The sequence below is a fragment of the Paroedura picta genome, chromosome 5 (genome assembly GCF_049243985.1).
Source record: "Paroedura picta isolate Pp20150507F chromosome 5, Ppicta_v3.0, whole genome shotgun sequence".
NCBI classification, from domain to species: domain Eukaryota; kingdom Metazoa; phylum Chordata; class Lepidosauria; order Squamata; family Gekkonidae; genus Paroedura; species Paroedura picta.
Window position 1 is genome coordinate 20,739,908 of NC_135373.1, and position 22,826 is coordinate 20,762,733.

Here is a 22,826-nt window from a genome sequence, read left to right on the forward strand (position 1 = left end):
AGTAGTCAAACTGCGGCCCTCCAGATGTCCATGGACTACAATTCCCATGAGCCCCTGCCAGCATTATGGCAGGGGCTCATGGGAATTGTAGTCCATGGACATCTGGAGGGCCGCAGTTTGACTACCCCTGCTCTAGACCCCGCTCTCCTCCTAGGCAAACTGATTTATGCTTAGGTGACAGCTTTCCCAATGAATGGAGGCTGCGGCTGGGAGAGACCCCTGACCTCGCCCATGACCTCTGACCCTGTCTGGCTTCACAGACAGGCTGCAGCTGGGTCTCTCCCCCTTGACCCTTTAATTCCAGACCCGCCCTTCCCCACCAAGGAGACTGCCAGACGTTAACCCCCTGAGCACCAGAGCTCTCCGAAAAAGCGCAAGGGATTGGAGGGGAGAGGGGACACAGACGTGTGCATACACATACACACACACACACATCAGGAGCCTGGTAAAAGGCAGAAGGAGGACAGGGGGAGAAAGCAGGTCTGGGATCTCTCTCTAAAGGGAGCTTCTAAAACGCTCAGTGAATGCTGTCTCGAAACAGAGAATCCAAAGGCACTTCATTCCCAATCAGGAGTTTTAATCTCTACCCCCAGACTATCCCCTCCCCACCCTGTTTCTCTGTCCTGGACAGAATATCTTTCCGTTGGAAGGACTAGCAAGATTTATGGCAGGGTAGGAGCTTTTGGGGGTCACTGCTTGCTTCTTCAGGAACATGAAATAACACCATAACGAGTCTCTTGCTCTTTTTTTTACTGCTAAAGACAGAATAACACAGCTACCGGTTTTGTTCAACCTCAAAGTTCAAGTTAAATCTGGGGGGGGGGGAGAAAAGACTCTGCTCAAACTCAGAAAAATATCCCCCATCCCCTGCTGGAACCCCAAGTAATTCGTGCTGTTGCCCCCCCCCAGGCTCCTCCTCCTCCTCCTCCTCTCTTGTTCAATCCCCCCCAACACACCCGCCCCATTAAGCCTTAAAACCGTCCCACATATTCAGCTCTGCTTAGGTTCCCCCTTTCCCACCAAAGAGAGGTTAAGCAGCAAAATGTACAGTCATGGGGGGGGGGGGAAGAGTCGCTCTCTTCTGGCCTCCCTCCCCCATTCCTCCCTGCAACTGCAAAGAGGTGCATCTTGGGATGAATAAATTATATGGCAGAATTCAGGGACAGAGGAAAGAGAGGGAAGGATTCAGAGAGAGAGAGAGAGAGAGAGAACAGGGCTGGGTGGGAGAGCCAATTTCTGCAGTCTCCCAGGTACTGCTGATGTGCATGCATGCATCCCAGGATTTCCCAGAGAACACCAAATGCACAAATTCGAACCGTAATGAATACCTCAATCGGATTTCTCCACAGCCATCGTGCAAAAGGGGGGGGGAATCACAACAGGCCCTGTTTCCAGGAGTAGGACCCTCTCCATCCTATTCACCCCCTCTCATCTAAAGAAGGGGATCCTAATCCCCCCAACCCCTAGACCAGGGGTAGTCAAACTGCGGCCCTCCAGATGCCCATGGACTACAATTCCCATGAGCCCCTGCCAGCGAATGCTGGCAGGGGCTCATGGGAATTGTAGTCCATGGACATCTGGAGGGCCGCAGTTTGACTACCCCTGCCCTAGACCTCACTGTTCTCCCACACCCCGGGGATGCCACCCAAGTGCATTTACTCAGCAGAGGCATACCAAGGTGGGTGGGGGACACCCTATCCTAAAGGGGTATACAACACCCAACCCTAGGGCAGGGGGTCTGTGGAGAGAGTCCTGGGGTGGGGTGGGGGGGGGTGGGGAAGGTGGCTAAAGTGCCGCCGATGCTTGGGCCAGCTTCAGAGGGGCCAGGGCAAGGAATCGACAACGATCTGTGCGGATCAACCCAGCCGCCCTCGATCCGCCAACCCGCTTCCTTCCCCCGCGATTCTCCCCCCCCCCCACTTCCCTCCCCTCCAAATCCCCCAGCGACCTACCTGATCCGTCCGGGGGTCGCTGCGGTCCGCGCGTCCCCTGCGCCGCAGGAAGAAGGGCGAGCCAGCCGAACAAAGACCGGGCGCCTAAAGGTGGGCACGGGGGTGGGAAGAGAAGGGGGGAGGGCGCCTGTCATCGCCTCCCTCCCCCCCCCGCCGCTCCGTGCCTCTGCTCCGCCGGGGGGGGGAGGAGGCGCGACGTCTCGCCCCCCCCCCCCCCCGCGATCCCCTCTCTCTGCAAACTTGACCTCCAATCTGGCCGCCTTCTCCCGCCTTCTGCACAGGAAAATGCCCGGCGCGGCGCGGCGGCGAGTGGAAAGGGGCCTCCGCAGGGGAAGCGGGGAAGAGATCGGGGAAGGGGAGCCGCTGCACCTGCAGGGGAGGGACGCGTCCCTCGAGCTGCGCCCCACGGATCGCGCGGGGCGGGCGGCGGCCTCGGGGAGGGATGCCAGGCGGGTCGCGGGCGGCGGCAGGACGGGGGAGGCCGGAGGAAGGAGGCGAGCTCAAGGGGAGGGAGGTGGGGAGGGGGCACAGAGCAGCCGAGCCCCACGCAGCACAGCCAGGCTTGGCAGGCAGGGAGGGAGGAGAAGGCAAGCGGGCTGAGATCACCCCCTAAATAAGGGGCCAGGGGGCCGGGACGCCCCCCCCTCCATCCTCCTCCTCCGAAGGGGCCGGCTTCTCTTGGCGGGGATGACAGAAGCGGGGCCCAAGGGAGGCGAGGGGCAGGAGCCGCCGCTAGGCCACTTACTCTGGAGGAAAGCCATTGAACTTCCAGCGGCGCTGCGAGCCGGCCGGCCGGCAGGAAGGAAACGGGCGGGCGGGCGGGGAGAAGGTGACAGGAGAGAAAGCCGAGGCGCCCAGGGAGCGGGGGAAGAAAGGGCTTCGGGAGGACCCGGAGGAGGACGGAGGGGGGGGGGGGTCCCGTGCACCGCTGGCCGGGCAGCAGCAGAGCGCCCGGGTCTCCCTTGGCAAGCCTGGCTGCGCACTCACCTGCCAGGAGGAGCCGCCGCCGCCGCCGCCACCTCCTCCCTCTCCCTCTCCCTCTCCCTCTCCCTCTCCCTCTCTCTCTCTCCCTCCCTCTCCTCTGCGTCTCCACCGGCAACGCGGAGTCTCCGGGGCCCGCCAGCGCTGCATGCTGGGAGAGGCTCTTTGGGGGTGCTGGTGATGTCATTGGCCGGGGAGGGGGGGCGGGATATTGGATCCCCTCCCGGAAAGGCAGAGGCAAAGGGGGAGGGGGAGCCAGGCCGGGCGAAGCGGCACCCGGAGCTCGCTCTCTCTTCCCCCCCCCCCTTCGCGGCCTGTTGGACGCGCCGATTTCGCTTGACCCGGACTGCCCCCCTCCCCCCTTCCCCCCTCCCTCACAGCCGCCCCCCCCCCTTTGGCTTGCAGCAAAGGCTCTCGCTGCGGGCATCGGCCTGGCCTCACACACACTGGGGCGGTGGGCGCACACTGGGGCTGGTGCCCCCTGCAGCCGGCCACGAGGACTGGTTCTGCTCGGCCGCCTCCCTCCAAACCGCTCAGGTCAAGGGCGGCCTGGCGAATGGGTAGGACTGAGGCCCAGGGTAGGACTGAATGGGTAAGACTGAGGCCCAGGGAGTTTGCGTCGTCGGAGAACAGTGCTCCTGACCATGTGTGGAGTTCCTTCCCCCCCCTCCCCTACCCATAATGCGTTCTAAGGGCCCTGTGTGTGAAAGTGCTATCAGGACTGGAAGAGAGCATGATAGCTTCCCTCTTTAAGTATTTGAAAGGTTGTCACTTGGAGGAGGGCAGGAGGCTGTTTCTGCTGGCTGCAGAGGAGAGGACACGCAGTAATGGGTTTAAACTACAAGTACAACGATATAGGCTAGATATCAGGAAAAAATGTTCACAGTCAGAGTAGTTCAGCAGTGGAATAGGCTGCCTAAGGAGGTGGTGAGCTCCCCCTCACTGGCAGTCTTCAAGCAAAGGCTGGATACACACTTTTCTTGGATGCTTTAGGATGCTTTGGGCTGATCCTGCGTTGAGCAGGAGGTTGGACTAGATGGCCTGTGTGGCACCTTCCAACTCTATGATTCTAAGTGGCAGCTGAGTTATGGCAACCCCGCAAGGATTTCAAAGCAAGGGAATCAGAGCATCAGAGTTTGCCATGGCCAGCTGCTGGGTAGAGGGCTTGGACTTCCCTGGTGGGCTCCCATCCAAGGAGCAACTAGGGCCAAGCCTGCTTGGCTTCTCAGGTCTGATGAGATCAGGTTAGCCTGGGCCAGCCAGGTCACAGCCCTATAGCAGGTGGCCCTAACATTATTGGTAATGATAAAGCAACCCAGATGGAAGGGTGGTATAGAAATCTAAATATATAAAATAAAATAAACGGAACAAAATTTGAGTCCAGGGGAACCTTTTAGGTTAACAAAGTTTTATTCAAAGTATAAGCTTTCACGTACATGCACACTTCCTCAGATATAATGAAATGGGGATTACCAGGCCATATAGCTAAGTGGTAAATAAGCATACAGTCTAATGAAGATGTTTTCCATATTCAAGGACCAAACGGGAATAACAACCTTAGTTTACTTGGTTACTGTAAACTTAGTTTACTTGTTTGAGTTTAATTCCTGGCCTGGGGGAGGAGGGACATAGGGAAAGAAAGAAATATGTCAAAATTGGAAACTGATGAGTGAAGGTATCCCTAATTGTGGAATGCTGAGAGCCTGTCATTACGCTCCATCCGTCCCTTCTCCAGCATGGAAGTGACCTTACGGCATCTTCTGTATAGAGTTATCTCCCCTGACTCCATACCCGAGAAATACATTCCAGTCAACCATTCCAAATTACATGACATGATTCTACTATTCATTATGTTACAGTACAATCTACTATTCTATTATTCCAAATAAGTAAAATAAAGAGGATTTATAGCCCTCTGGGGGGATTGGTAAGAATACAGATATGGCAGCTGGATGAGGTTAGCATATGTAGTGAAATAAGACACCAATATTCCTGTTAAGTCCTGGGGATTCCATTGTTTGCAGTTTTGCAATAACTAGCAATTCAGCAATTTCTCTTTCTAGTCTGTTCTTGAAATTCTTTTGCAATAAAACAGCTACTTTGAAGTCATGCATTGAAGGCTGAAGTGTTCTCCTGCAGGTTTCTCAGTCTTGTGATTCTTGATGTAAGATTTGTTTCCATTTATCTTTTGGCATAAGGTTTGACCTATTTGCTCTGTGTAGAGAACCATAAGGCTATCTTGGCATTTGAGGGCATATAAAGGTGAACACGTGAATAAGCCTGAGATGGTGTAGTTGATGTTGTTAGGTCCAGTGACTGTGTTATTTAGGTCTATGGGATAACAAAATTGGCATCTGGGTTTATTGCAAGATCTGGTACCACCACTCTACTTATATATATGGACTAGTAATTTCCATTTCATTGTATCTGAAGAAGTGGGCATGCACACAAACGCTTACACTGTGAATAAAACTCTATTGGACTCAAAGGTGCCAGTGGACTCAAACTTTGTTCTGCTGCTTCAGACCAACACGGCGACCCACACAACTACCCACTCGAAACAACCCTAAACACAGTCACACCTTTCTAAACCTATTATTTCATATTGCGGCCTTAGCGCCTGGCCTGTAGTATCTTTAGGCAGCTTTACCTTAAACAGAGAGGGCATCTCCATCTCACCACTCAGCTCAGGTGAGAGAAAGTAGGAGTTTTATTTTTAAAAACACCATTACCCTAAAGATAGATTCAAGTGGATAGCCGTGTTGGTCTGAACAAATAGAGAGTTCTACCATTATCCCAATTCAGCCTTTTCCAACCTTTTGACCATGGAGGAATCCCTGAAATATTTTTCAGGCTTCGAGGATCTCCATACCCGGGAGTTAAATTTGCTGCCAGACTTTCCTCGGTTGGAGAAGGCAAACGTGCCTTCCCTGCTCCCCGTGGATTGGGGCCAGCTATTTTTAGAGAAGAAAATCCTAATCCCTCTTTTCTAAATCAGCCAATCCCGTCCCGTCCCAAACACATGCTAAAGGCGGGATTCACATCCGTTTTTTTAATTGCTTATCCCCCCACTTTGCTCCTAAACAACCTAGAAGGAAGAAATCCCAAATCTCTCCCCACCCTCCCAGCCTCCACCACTGGATAAATCTGCCTTTCTGCAGGCAGGGTCACAAGAAAGGAGCCGGCCTGGATTAAAACATTATGAATGAGAGTTTGTCCTACTTTCTTTCTCATTGCCACCAAAGGAAAGTGGCAGAATCGCCCGACCTAGGCCTTTGACATTTTTGCAGATTCCTGAGAAGAAAAAGAATCTTCTCTGAACTTACCGGACCCCCAACCTGTGGGCCATTGGTTCCACCAATTCCTTGTGGAGGGGAGGGTCACGCAGGGCATATCCCCCCCCCCCAGGGTTCCCCATGCCTGCAAAAGGGATCTTCTCCACCAGGCATTTACTTGAGGCCGACCAACCCAACAACATCTGCTGGTCCCCCCTCAGACACCCCCTCCCATGACTGAGTAATCCGATTTACCTAAGGGTTCTGTCAAGTTACGGTTCCTGTTGAAATATTGTTCTAGTTGGTATGTTATGATTGTTATATTTGTTATGATGTTCTATGTAAACCGCCCAGAGCTGTATGGAAGAGGCGGTATAAAAATCTAAACAAACAAACAAATCCACAACCAAGAACACCAAAGCAATCAGCAGATAATTACAGATGATGAAGCCAAACTCTCTGGAAGTTCTAGAGCAGGGGTAGTCAAACTGCGGCCCTCCAGATGTCCACGGACTACAATTCCCACAAGCCCTTGCCAGCATTCGCTGGCAGGGGCTCGTGGGAATTGTAGTCCGTGGACATCTGGAGGGCCATTCGCTGGCAGGGGCTCGTGGGAATTGTAGTCCGTGGACATCTGGAGGGCCACAGTTTGACTACCCCTGTTCTAGAGAGCTGTTTTCATGTTAGGGCTGCCAACTCCTGGTTGGGAAAACCTGGGGACTTTGGGGGTGGAGCCTGCAGAGGGCGAGGATTGGGGAGGGGGAAAATTTAATGTGGCAAAATACCATTGAGTCTGCCTTCTAAGCAGCTATTTTCTTTCCAGGGGAACTGCACCATCACACCACTCCTGGGGTTTCTCAAAGCCTAAAGGGGGTCCTCAGGAACATCAGGTGACTGAAGTACTGCCCTTTCCCAACTCTTGGAGTCACCACCAAAAAGGCCCTGCTTTGGTGTTGGCTGATCTGTGGAGTTGGGCAGTTACAAGGAGCAGAGCGAAGAACGTCCATCTGTTGTACAGATATATAAACACCACCTATCACATTGAATCCAAAGCTGCTCTGTGTGTGTGGGGAAAAAATGAAATGGATTCACATTGTTTTCTGTAAACTCCAGGAGATGTTTTTGAAGGCATTCTAAGGAATACACCCATCATATCTTTCTGGAACTACCATGTGGGTGTATCTCGGCATCCTTATGCACTAACGTAGCGTAACTATTGTTTCTGCCACGATCCATACACGTAGGACAATTCCCTGTTGTGTTTTGATCGTTGGAGTCAAGTCTGTTGAGCGGCATCACTTACAGAGAGGTGTTAATTTTAAGATGGGATATAATAAGGTATACGTGTCTTTCTTCCCATCGTTGTGTATTAATCACACCATTGTTTTGCAGAGAGAGACCGGGGTCCAGAGGTGGGATGGAAACCAGGGAAAGAAGATCAGTAGCCAGACTATTTCAGTTTCCACACCAGGTAAGAACTCCGATACATCTTCAGTCCTCGGTTAATTCACTAGTGCTTAATATCCCAAATGGGAGGGGGGCATTATGTTTGACTGAAAAAAATCCTTCTGCCTAATCCCAGACCACAAAAGTTATAAAGCTTTGCTTTTGATTCAGCCCCTGAAATAGGGGTGCAGTTATGACCCACCCAATAGACAAGATGGACTTTAGGGCACTGTTAATAGATCCATGAGGAATTCTTATGCTTTGCTTCAGATTATGCTGTCCTCTTAGTCAAACTGTGGCTCTCCAGATGTCTATGGACTACAGTTACTGTGAGCCACTGCCAAGTGGCCATCCTGACAGGGGCTCAGGGGAATTGTAGTCCATGGATATCTGGAGAGCTAGAGTTTGGCCACACCTGCGCAGGGGTGGCCAAACTGTGGCTCTCCAGATGTCCATGGACTGCAATTCCCATGAGCCCCTGCCAGCAGTCCCACATGCTGACAGGGGCTCTTGGAGATTGTTGTCCATGGACATCTGGAGAGCCACTGTTAGGCCACTGCTGCTGTATCGCCTACATAGAGTCAAACCTTTCTAAGGACTGAGATTGATATTTAGGATTGCACCGTATAATGCCTCAGTGACCAAGGTGGTAACACATAACCCCCCACCCCATTCTCCCTTCAAGGGACCTCAGTTCTGAACCTCTTTATCTATTTGGACCTGAATTTTCTCTGCAACAGGGCCCCAAAGCAGCTGACATCATGCTGCCTCTCCTCCATTTCATCCTCACAGCAGTTTTGTAAGTAGGGCTGCCCGTGCTAGGTTGGGAAATGCCCAGAACTTTGGGGCAGAAAACCTTGGGAGGGCAGGGGTTTCAGCACACAAAGCTGCCATTTTATTTATTATTATTTAATTATTATTTATTAGATTTATTAACCACCACTCTCGGGCCAGCTGGATCATGGAGGTTTACAGCAGAATGAAAATGGTAAAACGACAAAATGAGCTAATAAATCATCTCAGATCCAATAATAAAACCATTCCCTCTGAAATCCATGCCTCAGCTCAACAGACCCATCCTGGTTCAATACCTCCATGTAGGACAGGGGTAGTCAAACTGCGGCCCTCCAGATGTCCATGGACTACAATTCCCACGATCCCCTGCCAGTGTTCGCTTCTGATGTAGGAGCTTGGAGGAGGGACCCCACAGATCTTCCTTACCCCAGCCTCAACCAAATGCCTGGTGGAAGATCTCAATCTTGCAGACCTGAGATAGCTTTGCTCCTCTGGGAGTTCATTCCACCAGGTAGGGGCCAGGACCAAAAAGTCCCTGGCCCTAGTTGAGGCCAGGCATACCTCGCGCAGGCTTGGGATCACCAACTTCTTAGAATTCACAGAGCAAAGAGCTCTGTAAATGGCATAAAAAGTCAGATGATCCTTCAGATACACTGGGCCCAAACCGCAAATGTTCTGGAGATCTCCAGGTGCTACCTGATGGTTGGCAACCCAACCCGGAAGGTAGTTTGTCCTGAGAGAGACTGGCTTAGAGTCATCCAGTCAGCTTCCATAGCAGAATGGCTATGGATTCGAACCCGGGTCTCCCAGAATCTTAGTTTGACCCTCTTAACACTATCTCTCTATTGGACAGGAGGAAGTCACTCATGTCTTATAGGAGTACTTATGCTGCTAAAATATTAAACAGTTGCTTACCTTTTGCAATCCTGGCTGGAGATCAGAAGAGAAGGATTCTCAGAGATTTTTAGTTTCTGGAGCCAGTGGGACCCTCCATTTCACCTTGGGAAGTAATTGCAGGGGGGAAGGAAACAGTGTTTCCCAGGCCTTGAAAGCCTGGCGCACACTCGATATAATTGAAATCTCCGGCAAAAAAATTCAGTTTCTCTCTAGACTGATAAATCGGGAGGCCAAGGGAAAAAGGGGTGTAAAAGGGGCCTCGGTTATCACATCTGAAGTCCAGGGAACGGCGTAGAGAGAGAGCCTAACTTGCGAGAATCCAGCTCTCTTTTAACAAAGGAAATGCAATCACTCCTGGCCTGGTTTTGTCCTCTGAAATAGCTGGATATTTTAAAGCTTAAAATAGGCCACAAGAATTCACAGCCTGAGGCAGACCTGATGTGTGGAAATTTTTAGCCCAAACTGACACCTCGTGCCCTAGCTCCTCGATTTCCCGAATAAGGCGCTGGGCCAGTTTAGATTTTTTTGGAAAACATGCCCCCTCTTCGTCTCCTGGCCGCGTTCCCACAACCACCTTCCCTTTTAGTCCCAGCCGCCTGGCAGTGATGCCTAGGGAGGCCGAAAGAGTGCCGCGCGGTTGCCTAGCAACAACAGGCCGCGCTCCTCCTAGCTGTTTTGGGGTTGACCCCTACGCGTTGAAAGCTTTTTGTCTATGGCGGCGAGACAATTTTCAGGGATGTCCCCACACCTGTGTGCGGCAGGAAACGTCTAGCTACCCTAGACTAGAGCCAGTTTGGTGTCGTGGTTAGGAGTGCAGACTTCTAATCTGGCGAGCCGGGTTTGATTCCCCGCTACCCCACATGCAGCCAGCTGGGTGACCTTGGGCTCACCACAGCACTGAGAAAGCTATTCTGACCAAGCAGTGATATCAGGGCTTTTTCAGCCTCACCTCCCTCACAGGGTGTCTGTTGTGGGGAGAGGAAAAGGAAGAGGATTATAAGCCACTTTGACTCTGTTGGGTAGAGAAAAGTGGCATACAAAAGCCAACTCTTCTTCTTCAGTAATATCAGAGATAAAGAAACTCTAATGGGCCATTAGAAGAACCTCTGGAGCTGATGAAAGATTTCGGGGTGAGATCTTTGTATTCTGGCTGTTAGAGGCAGTCCAGGGCCGACTCTGCACTAACTTTGTTTTTTCTATTATTATTATTATTATTATTATTATTATTATTATTATTATTATTATTATTATTATTATTATTATTATTATATATTTCTTACCTGCCATTCCTACAAGGCTTGTGGCGGGTTACAAGAAGTGCATAAAACCCCATAACAACCCCACAAAAACTATCCCCTAAAAGTACAACAAAATTCAATCACAATAAAAAATAAAATTATGATACATGCAAGATACAGCAACTCACTATAGCCAGTCCACTAATAAAACCTCCTAAGGGAAGGAAGAGGTGGGGTGAGAGTACCCAACCACTGTCCTGCTGTTGTGGATCCTGCTAAATTCAGATCAATTTGAACTCGGGACTTCCTCTATCGCCCCCCCCCCCCATTGAAACAGAAAGTGTTCTGCACTTGATCAGGAAAACTCAGAGCAGGGAGGGGAGTCAAGTGCAGCAGGAGCCTCTCTCACTCTTTTCTTGAATGAGGAGGGGAGGGGGAGAGGATTGGAGACAGCAGAGGAGGGGGAATAAATCGAAGAGGCAAATCTCTGCTGAGAGAAGTTTGGGCTTCTGGAGTGCAGGCACTTTATGGGAAGCCTTGTAACCGGGAACCAGGAAGTCTTTGAACTGACGCCCTGCCCAATCAGGGAAGACTGCGTTCCTGGTGGCAGGAAGTTAATTCGCAAAAAGTAGAGATCTTCACAATTACTGATGCTGATTTTTGAAATATCGAGGGTTATATCCACTTCTGGATATCGTGGGGGAAAGCTAGGGTCACTCCGGATCAATCATGCATGTTGCAGAGGGAAAATTTAAAGCACCCCAAATTGAAGTGGAAATTGAATTCATTGTAGACGGCAGGGATTTATTCGGACTGGGAGTGGGTAAAAAGCCCAGTACAGACTACACCCAGATGTGGTATGGTGGACCCTCTGTTAATTGGATGTTGATGTGCCATAATCAAAGGCCAGGTGGAAGCTGCTAGAAGGATTACTTTACCAGGAAGTGAATTGTTAAATAGAGTGATTGTTAATTCGATCAGACACTGATCCAGGTGTTGTCCCATTCCATTGTTCTTATGGTGCTTGGGTGGGGAAGAAACATACTACCTAGTCCTTTTGTGCAGATAATTGCATCACTTCTGTGACAGCCAGGAGATCCCCTGCTGGACACCTAACCTCACATAGAGCCTGCATTCTAGCTTATTTCTGGCACGCAAAGCATTATGGGTAGCCTTGTGATGGCCTGACCTGACTTGCTTATCGTGAACCAGAAATAAAAATTGAGGATCACATCCACTTTCCACTGCGAAGGGCATACCTGGGACGTATCGGCTTGCCTGAACTATTAAACTTTTCACAATGAGCTGCCTTCTGTTGGAAGGATCCTTGCTTCACTGGATGTTGTATTATTATGAGACTGCATAAACTGAATGAGACCATCAGTCCATCAAGAAAAGGATTGTCTACTCACGCTGTCAGAAGATCTCCAGGGGTTCAGGCAGAGGTCTTTCACAACACCCACCACCCGATCTTTTCAACCAGAGATGTTGGGGATTGAACGGCAGACCTTCTGCACGCCAAACGGATGCTCTGCCTCTTTGCCATGGGCCCACCATAAACAACTGGATTTTCTCGTGAAGTCAAGAGAATCCTTCTGCAAATGATCACTATCACACAACATCTAGGTATGTGTGGGCAACTTTGGGTCGCCCACTGTGGGTCAGGTAATGCCTGGGTGGAACCTGGGGAAGGATTTCAGTAGGGTCTAGTGCCCTAGAGTCTGACCTCCAAAGCAACTATTTTCCTCTGGGCAAGTGTTGCCTGGAGATCAGTTTTAAGTCTAGGAGAGCTCCAGGATCCACCTGGAGGATGGCAACCCCAGGACAAGTCACCCAAGCTCTCTCTCTTTCTCTCTCTCTCTCCTTGGTTCCTCTAGGACAGGGGTAGTCAACCTGTGGTCCTCCAGATGTCCATAGACTACAATTCCCTTGAGCCCCTGCCAGCGTTTGCTGGCAGGGGCTCATGGGAATTGTAGTCCATGGACATCTGGAGGACCACAGGTTGACTACCCCTGCTCTAGGATCTGAACCCTCCCATTTTTCAGACTCTTGTCCTGAGTGCTACCGCCCGTCCTTCGTTTTTGCCTTCTTATTGAGCACTCGAGGGCTTAACACACTGTTGTTGTTTGCTCGGGTATATTAATAGCTATCCCACTGGAAGGACAAATGGAAAATAATGCAGAATAAAAAGGGATTATCGTCGACTCAAACTGGGGCAGGCCTAATTAACAGGAAATAAAACAGCCAAGAAACTGCCCACTTTTTCGGGGGGGGGGGCTTGCTTTCCCTCCAGGCACAGTTCTCTTCGAACCCAAAGCAAAGCCCCCCCCCCATTTGCCCTCCCTAGATCCCCCAGTCTCTTTCCCCCACCTGCTGAGCCCTGCCAGTCTCTCTCTTTCTCCATCCCCTGATTTGAGCCCCACTTCTCTGCTGGGCCGAGTAATCCCTCACTGATCAAGTATAATGCATTTACAGGTGGTAATTGGCTTCCCCGGGAAGGTTTAATAGGGTTTATGGCCGCTGCTAAGGTCTTTGATGCTTAGGAGGAAGAATATGCCGGGCCGCGGAAAGGGATGAAACGGGAACGGAGCCTGAACCAAAGTAAGCCCAAAGCTTCAATGAGAAATAAGGAAGGGAGAGGAATAAAAGACATGTTAATAGGTTTACTGGGACGGTGCTGCAATAATTAAGCAGAAAGTATGCCTCATCATCATCATCATTAGATAATAATAGATTATTATTATTATTATCAGCTAAAATAACAATGCAAATACAATAATGCATATGATCTGGTCTAACAATTCAGTAATTAAGATTAAAAATGGTTAAAATTATTATTAAAACCGCCTACTTTATAGTTTTAAACTAATGAGGGATTAGTTGATGTTGCCACTTCCAGGTTGGGAAATTCCTGGAGGCTTAAGGGTGGAGCCTGGAAAGAGCATAGTTAGGGGGAAGGGCAGCCTCTCTGTGGGGTGTAATGCCAGAGAGTCCACTTTTGAAAGCAGCCCTTTTGTCCAGGGGAACTGATCTCACCCTGGACATCATGTATAACTCCTAGAGATCTCCAGGGCTTACCAATATATTTCATTTATTTGTATCCCACCATTCATCCCGAAGTGGCTTATGTTGTTATCTGCTCCATTTTTTCCTCACAACTATCCGGTGAGGTAGGCCAGGCTGAGAGGGCACTGCTGGCCCAAGGTCACCCAGCAAGCTTGAGGTGGCAAGAGTGAGAATTCAGACCTCCGTTTTCCAGATCCTAGTCCAACACTGTAACCACGATGCTATGCCCGTTGGCAAACCTTTCCGATCATAGGGCATGGTTCTCCCTGGTTATGCTCTATCTTCCAGGGTACTACTAAAATAACAAAATGCACTGTGTAAGGACAACACAATAAGAATGGGTACCATGTGAAGAAAAGCTTGATCCAGTGCTTTAAAAGCACAAACAATTCATAGGAATATTGCAAAGATATGAAGAAGCTGTAGGAGCACCACTGGGAATTCCAAATCCAAGCGAGGAACCGGTAGATCCTGCATCTCGCTCGTGAATGCATCCTCAGTGGGCCCCAACAATGACAACAGAGATTCAGAAGCACAAGAAATGCCACAAGCCAGTTTGCATGGGTGCTCAATATCTGTAAACCACTCTTGGAGCGGTATAAATAAAACAGTAAGGCTAAGGGGCGTGGGCTGAGTCCAGGATAGGAAACAGGGGCCAACGATTGGCTCCTTGGCCGCGGACTGACAAGAATTCCAGCCAGTGGTGTGAGGGGCCAATCGGAAGGTGCGAAGTGAGGCAGAACTGAACTGAGAAACCCTGGGAAGAAACAAATTTATATACAATCATGAACAATGGATCTTCATGCCACTGGTCAGTTTCAGTTTAATTTCTGTGAAAGAACCCTTGCATAATTTTATGGTTGGGGGTCACCACAACATGAGGAACTGGATTCAAGGGTCGCGGCATTAGGAAGGCTGAGAACAACTGTTCACGTCCTAATGTTTCTTCATAGTTCTGCAAAAATACAAGGAATGATGCATGCCATACACACCGCTTAAAATGCACAGAATGACAAACTAGAATGTAAAGCTGTACCCAATACACTTCCAGTAAAGAATAATGACTAATTGCAGAGCGGCAACTCCTAAACATATAAAAGACTGTAAGGAAGGTACCACCTAGGGTGGATTAGAGGCACCAGAATCAGTTCTGCAAAGTTAACTTCCCAGAAGCGATAATTGCCCCCCAAGAACCAAGTCAAGGTCGATGGGAACAATGCTGACGAACAATCAATTCCTACGCAGGAGCCAGTGCTCTCAACTGGATGGCAGAACAGTCTCCTGTTCTCAAGTATCGAGTTTGAGTTGCCCTTGGCCAAGGGTTAAGTGTCCGGAGTGGTTAAGTGAAGGCCGAGGGTTAAGTGAACCGGAGTGGCCGGTTCACACATGCAGGACAATTCCTTTGCGTTGCCTCCCTTGCTGGGCCTGGACTTGGGCAGCAGCAGAGCTGTTTTATGGTACCCCACTTTTTACTACTCAAAGGAGTCTCAAAGCAGCTTACAATCACCTTCCCTTCCTCTCCGCACAACAGACGTCTTGTGAGGTAGGCAGAGGGGCGGAGTTCTGACAGAACTGCTCTGTGAGAACAGCTCTAACAGGACTATGACTTGCCCCAGGTCACCCAGCTGGCTGCCTGTGGAATCATAGAATCATAGAGTTGGAAGGGGCCATATAGGCCATCTAGTCCAACCCCCTGCTCAACACAGGATCAGCCCAAAGCATCCTAAAGCATCCAAGAAAAGTGTGTATCCAACCTTTGCTTGAAGAAAGCCAGTGAGGTGCAGGGAATCAAACCCACCTCTCCAGAAGCTGCCGCTCTTAACCACTACACCAAGTTGGCTGCCTAAGTAGAGGCCAGCCAAGTCTAGAAGAGACACATGAACACCAAATAGCCTGGCTAAGCAGAGTCCCAACCTTCTACTTTAGTCAGCCAATACCAGGGCCGGGGGGCAACTGCAGGAGAAGGCCTTGGACTCTGTGCCCTCTGTGTTGGCCCTCCAGAACATCAGACCTGAAGCACCACCAGCCTGATCCTGCAGGGCACTGAGATGCTCTTAATGTTAGCAAAGTGATGGGGCATGCACTGATTCTGTTTGTGTTCTCATGGACACATCCGATCCTCACCAGGCACAGAAACAAGGACTTTCATCCATTCAGCCCCTCTATATCTGTGAGCCTCTTGTGGCGCAGAGTGGTAAGGCAGCCGCCTGAAAGCTTTGCTCATGAGGTTGGGAGTTCAATCCCAGCAGCCGGCTCAAGGTTGACTCAGCCTTCCATCCTTCCGAGGTCGGTAAAATGAGTACCCAGCTTGCTGCTGGGGGGTAAACGGTCATGACTGGGGAAGGCACTGGCAAACCACCCCGTATTGAGTCTGCCATGAAAACGCTAGAGGGCGTCACCCCAAGGGTCAGACATGACTCGGTGCTTGCACAGGGGATACCTTTACCTTTACCTTTTAAGGCTAATGAAGATACAAAGAGGCCCTGACCTGGAGGGCCCAGGCTAGGCCAGTCTGATTAGATCTTGAAAGCTAAGCAGGGTCATAGAATCATAGAGTTGGAGGGGACCTCCAGGGTCATCTAGTCCAATCCTCTGCACAAGGCAGGAACAGGGTCGGCCCTGGTCAGGACATGGATGGGATCCAGGAAGTCTAAAGTCCTAAGCTGAAACAAACAATGGCAAACCACCAAAGAACGTTGGATCGTCTTAAGTCAGTGGTGGCTAGAATTGCACGGTCCCCCTTGGTCTCTGGAGTGGGATGGGGTGATGGGGGTGCCAGATCCAGATTTGGGAACTCCTGGAGATTGGGGGGGGGATGTGCCTGGAAGGGCAGAGTTTGGAGAGGGCAGGGTTTCGGGGAGAGGAAAAACCTCATTGGGGGTATTTTGCCATATGCTCCTGGGGAGGAAAGAGATATCAGTGGGGTGCAATGCCATAAAGTCTGTTACCGGACACTGGGAGTTCATTGCAGCTCTTTATTGTGACCCAAACTGAAGAAACCGCAACAAACCCTCAACTTATATACATGTACAAACTGTTCCTGCCAGTGTGCCCTAGAGGTGTAGTGGTTAGGTGTGACAGTTTGGTGTAGTGGTTAGGAGTGTGGACTTCTAATCTGGCATGCCGGGTTCAATTCTGTACACCCCCACATGCAGCCAGCTGGGTGACCTTGGGCTCGCCACGGCACTGATAAAACTGTTCGGACCAAGCAGTAATATCAGGGCTCTCTCAGCCTCACCCACCCCACAGGGTGTCTGTTGTGGGGTGAGGGAAGGGAAGGCGACTGTAAGCCGCTTTGAGACTCCTTTGGGGAGAGAAAAGCGGCATATAAGAACCAACTCTTCTTGTTCTTGTTCTTCTTCTTCTAGGTCATTTTTGCTTCAAATTGACTGGATCTAGCCATGCATTGGCTGACGCAAGCACAGAGTTCCAATCCTGCCGAGGACCTCAAGGTTAGTCCTCAGCAGGTCTACAAATGAAACAAAGCCTGCTTCCAAACCCGATCTCTATAATCTGGAGATGAGATATAATTTCCAGGGATCCCCAGGTCCCACCTGGAGGTTGGCATCATCAGCTGAACCTCACTGGCATCTTCCACCCCCACCAAGAGATCTCCACTCGAGCCATCCCTAGGAGATGATTTATGATTCATTTATCCATTGTGTGGCATGTGTGTAGTGCAGCCAGGAGATTGTCAGAGGTGTTTTGCTTTTGTCTGCCCCCAGGTCATGACCTTGGGATTTCTTGGAGGTCACCCTCCCGAGTGCCAATCTGGGCCGATCCTGCGTAGCTGTTGAGATCTGATGGGATTGGGTGTGCTTGGCCTATCCAAGCCAGGTACCTAAGAAGAGACATATCCCTTCCTAAAAACGGTGCTTCCCCTCATTGGGACAGCCACCCAGATGCTTACGAGCCCTGGGTTCCTTGGATTTTGGCAGGGCGTCATCTGCAGGAGGCCTCGCCCACGCTCCTATGACCCGATCCTCTGTGGGGGCTGCCCCCTGCAGGTCTTCCCCTTGAGCCATGTTCCCAGGCAGGGGAACTGCTTCCTTCCCAGGGAGAGAGCTTCACTCCAGTCTTTGTGACCAGCCAAACCACCAGGCCCGTCCGGTTCCATCCCAATAAAACCAGAGGCGCTGGAAGCGTGTCGACGTTTGCAATTTTCGAGGCCGCCTGCAATTTTTCTCATCAAGGGTCTCTCTCTACCCAAGCAGGCGTGTGGAAGGACCTGGCATGAGAACCCTGCCCCACCTTCCGAGCTGAACCTGGGCACTGCAGATCCATTGATTTACTCCCCCCAGCCCACTACACGTATGTGACGGATGGAGACATGGATAAGCGGTCTCCCTTGACTTGATGGCGGCACTGGGTCATGCACACGGAAGGGCGCATGGAAGCCAAATTGTGTGGGCCGCAGCGGCCCGACGCCATGCTCTCTCTCTCTCTCTCTCTCTGTGCACCTCCTCGTGCATGTGCTTGCACGGCTGGCTGCAGAGAGGGAGAGGCAGGGAGAGGAGGAGGCTCCGTTCTCTGCTGCTGCTATTCAGCCGCCTCCTTCCCTCCCTTTCTCCCTCCACCGCCCCCCCCCCATCGCTCACTCTGGCCGGGCAGTCAGGCTGAGCCTTTGGCTGGGAGCCAGGGGAAAAAATTCCATCTCTCCTCTCTCTAACTGCCCCCCCCCTTCCCTTGCTGGCTGCTGCAGCTAAGAGCCGCCGGAGAGGAGCTTGGGAAGCTGAGCGCAGAGATGGAGGAAGACCAACTGCTGGTGCTCCCCCCCCCCCTCCATTTTTCCTGGCCCATGCAGGGCCTTTTTCCCTCTGGAGGCGGCAGTGCTTGGTTTTAGGGGACCGGAGGACAGGCTGGTCTATTCCCGTGTTGAAGGGTCTCAATTGTTATCCCATCCTTCCCCTCCCGGAGAGCTCAGGGCCGTCACTGTCCCCCTTTTGTCTTCAAAACAACCCTGCAAAGGGGCTTAAGGTCAAAGGCCAAGTTGCCAGCACAGGTTGGGTCCTTCAAGGATGGGCCAGTTTGGATTCACCTGCACCTCAGGGGATAAAGACCCCCTCCCCACAGTTCTGTATATTATAGGCCAGCCTTGGCTGCTGACAGCACAAAAGGTTCTCAGGGTCCCAGTTCTGGGATGTAAAATGGCAGGAAATTTGGGGGGGGGTGGAATCTGGGGAGGGTTTCAGCAGGGCGGGTCTTTAGCACAATATAACCCTATTATTATTATTATTATTATTATTATTATTATTATTATTATTATTATTATTATTATTATTATTATTATTATTATTATTATTATTATTTCGATTTATTTCCCGCCACTCCCAGATGGCTCGCGGCGGGTTACAATGTCTTAAAAAACCCATTAAAACTCCCATTAAAAGACTTTAAAATGTCACAACATGGCAGCACAATAAGATCCCCTTGCTACCCCCATTCCTAAAAAAAGGGAGGGTGGAGGAGAAGGAGGTCAACGATGTTCAAGAAGCCCGGGGGAGAGCAGTCGATGTACCCCAGCAGCCCCAGCCTCAACCATAGACCTGGCGGAAGAGCTCCATCTTGCAGGCCCTGCGGAACGTTAAAGCGGCCTTTATCAAGTTTTTGACCATGGAGATACCGTTGAAATATTTTTCAGGCTTCAAGGTGCCAGGAAGTGATGCCAGCTGGCTATGCCTCCTTGCCACACCCCTGGAAGGGAGAGGAGCTTCGGGGAGCACCGGGTTAAACCCCCAAGGCCCCTCCCCTTCCCAACCCCTCCCCACCCATCATTGGCTCCTTTGGGAGCAGATGGGTCAACTTGCCTAAATAAGGGTAGTAGTACTATTGTTTACTTTAAAAGCCTTTTTCTTTCACAGGGTGGGAGGGCGCTCTCCCCAGCTGCCATTTTGAAAAAAACCCATGCCATAGTACCATTGAGGGGCCGCTGGCAGGGGCTCATGGGAACTGTAGTCCATGGACATCTGGAGGGCTGCAGTTTGACTATCCCTGCCCTAGAGCCTACCATCCCTCTCTCTCCCAGGGCAACAAAGATGAGTGACAATTCCAGGAGATCTGAAGACAGCACCTGGAGGTTCACCATACAGTGGCCAATTCTAGCTTGGGGAATTCCTGGAGATCCCAGGACGATTTTGGGAGAGGCAAGAGTTCGGTGAGGATGCTCAGTCATAGCATTTGCCCTGCAAAGTTGCCATTTTCTCCAGGGGGACCGATCTCTGTAGTCCGGAAATCTGGGTCCAGGTTGGAGGCTGCCAACCCCATGGCTGAGAAGAAGAAGAAGGAAGAATTGGTGCAGAAGGGAAAGGATCTTGAATAATTGAACGACCCTTCTGCGTTTTGCACGCAGCCTTGTCAGGGGGAATTGACTGAAATAATCTAAAGCATAAAAAAATTATTTAATACCTTGTTTCAAACAGTTGGTAAAATACAAGGACCATGTCACAGAGTATGCACGGCGTGTAATGCATATTTAGTTATGAATATTTAGATTACTGAGCCAGTATTAACATACCCTGCAATTGCCCAGAGCATATACAGAGTGCAACTCATAATTAGTTGTTAATGTTAATATTTAGACAACGGAGCCTGCATTAACATATACTACATATCACATAATTGCAGAGGAATTTCTGTTTAGATGGTTGGCAGAAGGTGCTGAAAAACCGTATTGGCCTTTTAGATTCTTTTCCGGTTTCGTTTCCATGCATACACCTTTTGTCTTCAACTCTAGGGCTGCACCAGATATTACGATCACAAACCTGTGTACCCAGAGGCAGCACTGGAGATCCTGAATAGGACAAGAGCATTTTTTGACACCTTAAACGTTATTATTAACCCGCTCTGCCATGGAAGCTTGCTGGGTGATCTTGGGTTAGGCACACTCAGCCTCACCTACCTCACAGGGCTCTTGAGAGGATAAAACAATAACAACATACGCCACCTGGAGCTCGCTGCAGGGAGGGCAGGAAAACAATGTAACGTTACTACAAAGCAACCTTTCTCAGCTTTTTTACTGTTGAGACACCCCTGAAGCATTATTCAGGCTTATAGAAACCCCGGAAGTGATGTTATCGTGCAGAATACGGTTGGGAAGCATTGCTGTGTACACGGGGACCCTCCCCTTCCTACCCCTTCTAGGCCCATTATTGACCATTTGGGGTGGGGTGGGTGGGTCGAGATGACCATGTATGTTCATATCACCCAATAAATGTTTAACAAATTTTAAAATATCTATAAAAATGAATTGATGAATTGATTCCCACCCATTGGGACAGCCCTTCCAGAGCTGTCAAGAAACCCGGCTACAAGGTAATCCCGAGATGAAACATGTTTTCATTCCATGAAAGGTGACAAATTGTCAGTTGCTCTTATTTTTCTAAAAATCCAAGAAACATCTTTTGTATTTTCCTCCTCAGGCCCAAAAACCGCTTTCAACCACCCCCGTGGGAGCCACAATGAGCAAATTTCAGAATCATGACTCCAGAATTCCCGTTTAATATTCTTTTAATATTTCCGTTTAATATTCTTTTATTTCCCCCTCCGTACTCAGAAAACACTTCCCAAGGATAGCCTCAGCCCAGGGCAGCCCAGGTCGATAAAAAATCCATGGGGTCAAAACTGTTATGGGGCAAGACTCCGAGAAAGGGACTGTTTTCCCTACACATTTTCCCAGTCACTTATTTTTATCCCAGTCCCAATCTGAAGTGTGGGATTCCCTGGCTGGTATCAGGGAAGTAAAAACAATAAATGTTTAAACAACCAAACAATAAAGATGTGTTTACATATTGTTGTAAAAGCTCTGCTGGAAAACTGGCACATGCGCCCTGAGCAAAGAAGGCTTACATTAGTACGTCAGTGTGTTCTCTTTTCTTTGTCTGAACCAAAACCAGTTGCCAAACTGACAATAGGGCAGAATGTTTGAGGGCGCCATAGGCTGCCACATTGTTAAGGCTCAAATATTAAATGTTTTGAAAGTGGGACATGTTATGGAACAAAACTGACATCCCTAGATGTTACACAGGAGGGCAGGCAACATGGTATAGCTTGATCAGCATACCTGGAGATTGGGTATGTGTGTGTATGCTACATCAGTCTGTGGCCAAACTGTGGCTCTCCAGATGGACTACAATTCCCATGACCCCCTGCTTATGGGAATTGTAGTCCATGGGCATCTGGAGCGCCAGTTTGGCTACCTTGGTTATCAGGGTTATCTGGGTTGCTTCTCTTGTGTCTTAATGTGGTAACCGTCCTCTGACCTCACCTCTCCCTTTGTCCTCACTCTTTGGACATGGCCTTCCATGGGGACATGTCTCTACAGGTCTCTCCTGCAGAATAAGATGAGTTGGTCCTTATATGTCGCTTTTCTCTACCCGAAGGAGTCTCGAAGCGGCTTTCGTTCGCCTTCCCTTTCTTGGGAATAAGCTTTTGTGTGCATGCACATACTGTCAGATATCTTCATCAGCTATGATATGAGGTATGCATGCACACAAAAAGCTTATATCCAGACTGGCTGTTGTGGCTTTTCCAGGCTGTGTGGTCTGGTAGTTGCCATACCCAAACGTTTCACTGGTAACACTGGCTCACATCTTCAGAGGTAGAACACAGCAACACAGGAATCCCTCCATGCCAAAGTGTGGAGTATTCTACCTCTGAAGATGCCAGCGTGAAACCTGGCAATGGCCCACAACAGCCTGCTGACTCCAGCTGCAAAAGCCTTCATGAGCACAAGGAAGCTCACTCCCAGGACGCAACTGGATTGTTCTTCAAGGTGCCACTGGACTCAAATGTTGTTCTGCTGCTTCAGAGGTTCTTATATGCCGCTTTTCTCTACACAAAGTAGTTTCAAATCAGCTTACATTCGCCTTCCCTTTCCTCTCCTCACAACAGACACCCTGTGGCGGAGAGGAAGCTGAGAGAGCCCTGATATTACTGAAGAAGAAGAGTTGGTTCTTATATGCGGCTCTTCTCTACCCAAAGGAGTCTCAAAGGGGCTTACATTCGCCTTCCCTTTCCTCTCTCCACAACAGACACCCTGTGAAGTGGGTGAGCCTGAGAGAGCCCTGATAATCCTGCTCCATCAGAACAGCTCTATCAGGGCTGTGGCGAGCCCAAGGTCACCCAGCTGGCTGCATGTGGAGGAAGAGCGGGGAAACCAACTCGGCTCGCCAGATCAG

At 50.0% G+C, this 22,826-nt stretch overlaps 1 long non-coding RNA gene across 2 annotated transcripts; it reads left to right on the plus strand.

The window, feature by feature from the left end:
• Positions 1 to 1,936: 1,936 nt before the first annotated feature.
• Positions 1,937 to 21,637, plus strand: LOC143837264 (uncharacterized). Of its 2 annotated transcripts, none has more exons than XR_013230942.1 (4): positions 1,937 to 2,042; positions 7,601 to 7,679; positions 17,019 to 17,102; positions 19,512 to 21,636. It is a non-coding gene; the product is annotated as an uncharacterized LOC143837264 (long non-coding RNA). The 2 variants fall into 2 exon arrangements; XR_013230943.1 differs by lacking the exon at positions 1,937 to 2,042 and adding an exon at positions 3,343 to 3,525 and having other exon boundaries at positions 19,512 to 21,637.
• Positions 21,638 to 22,826: the final 1,189 nt, after the last annotated feature.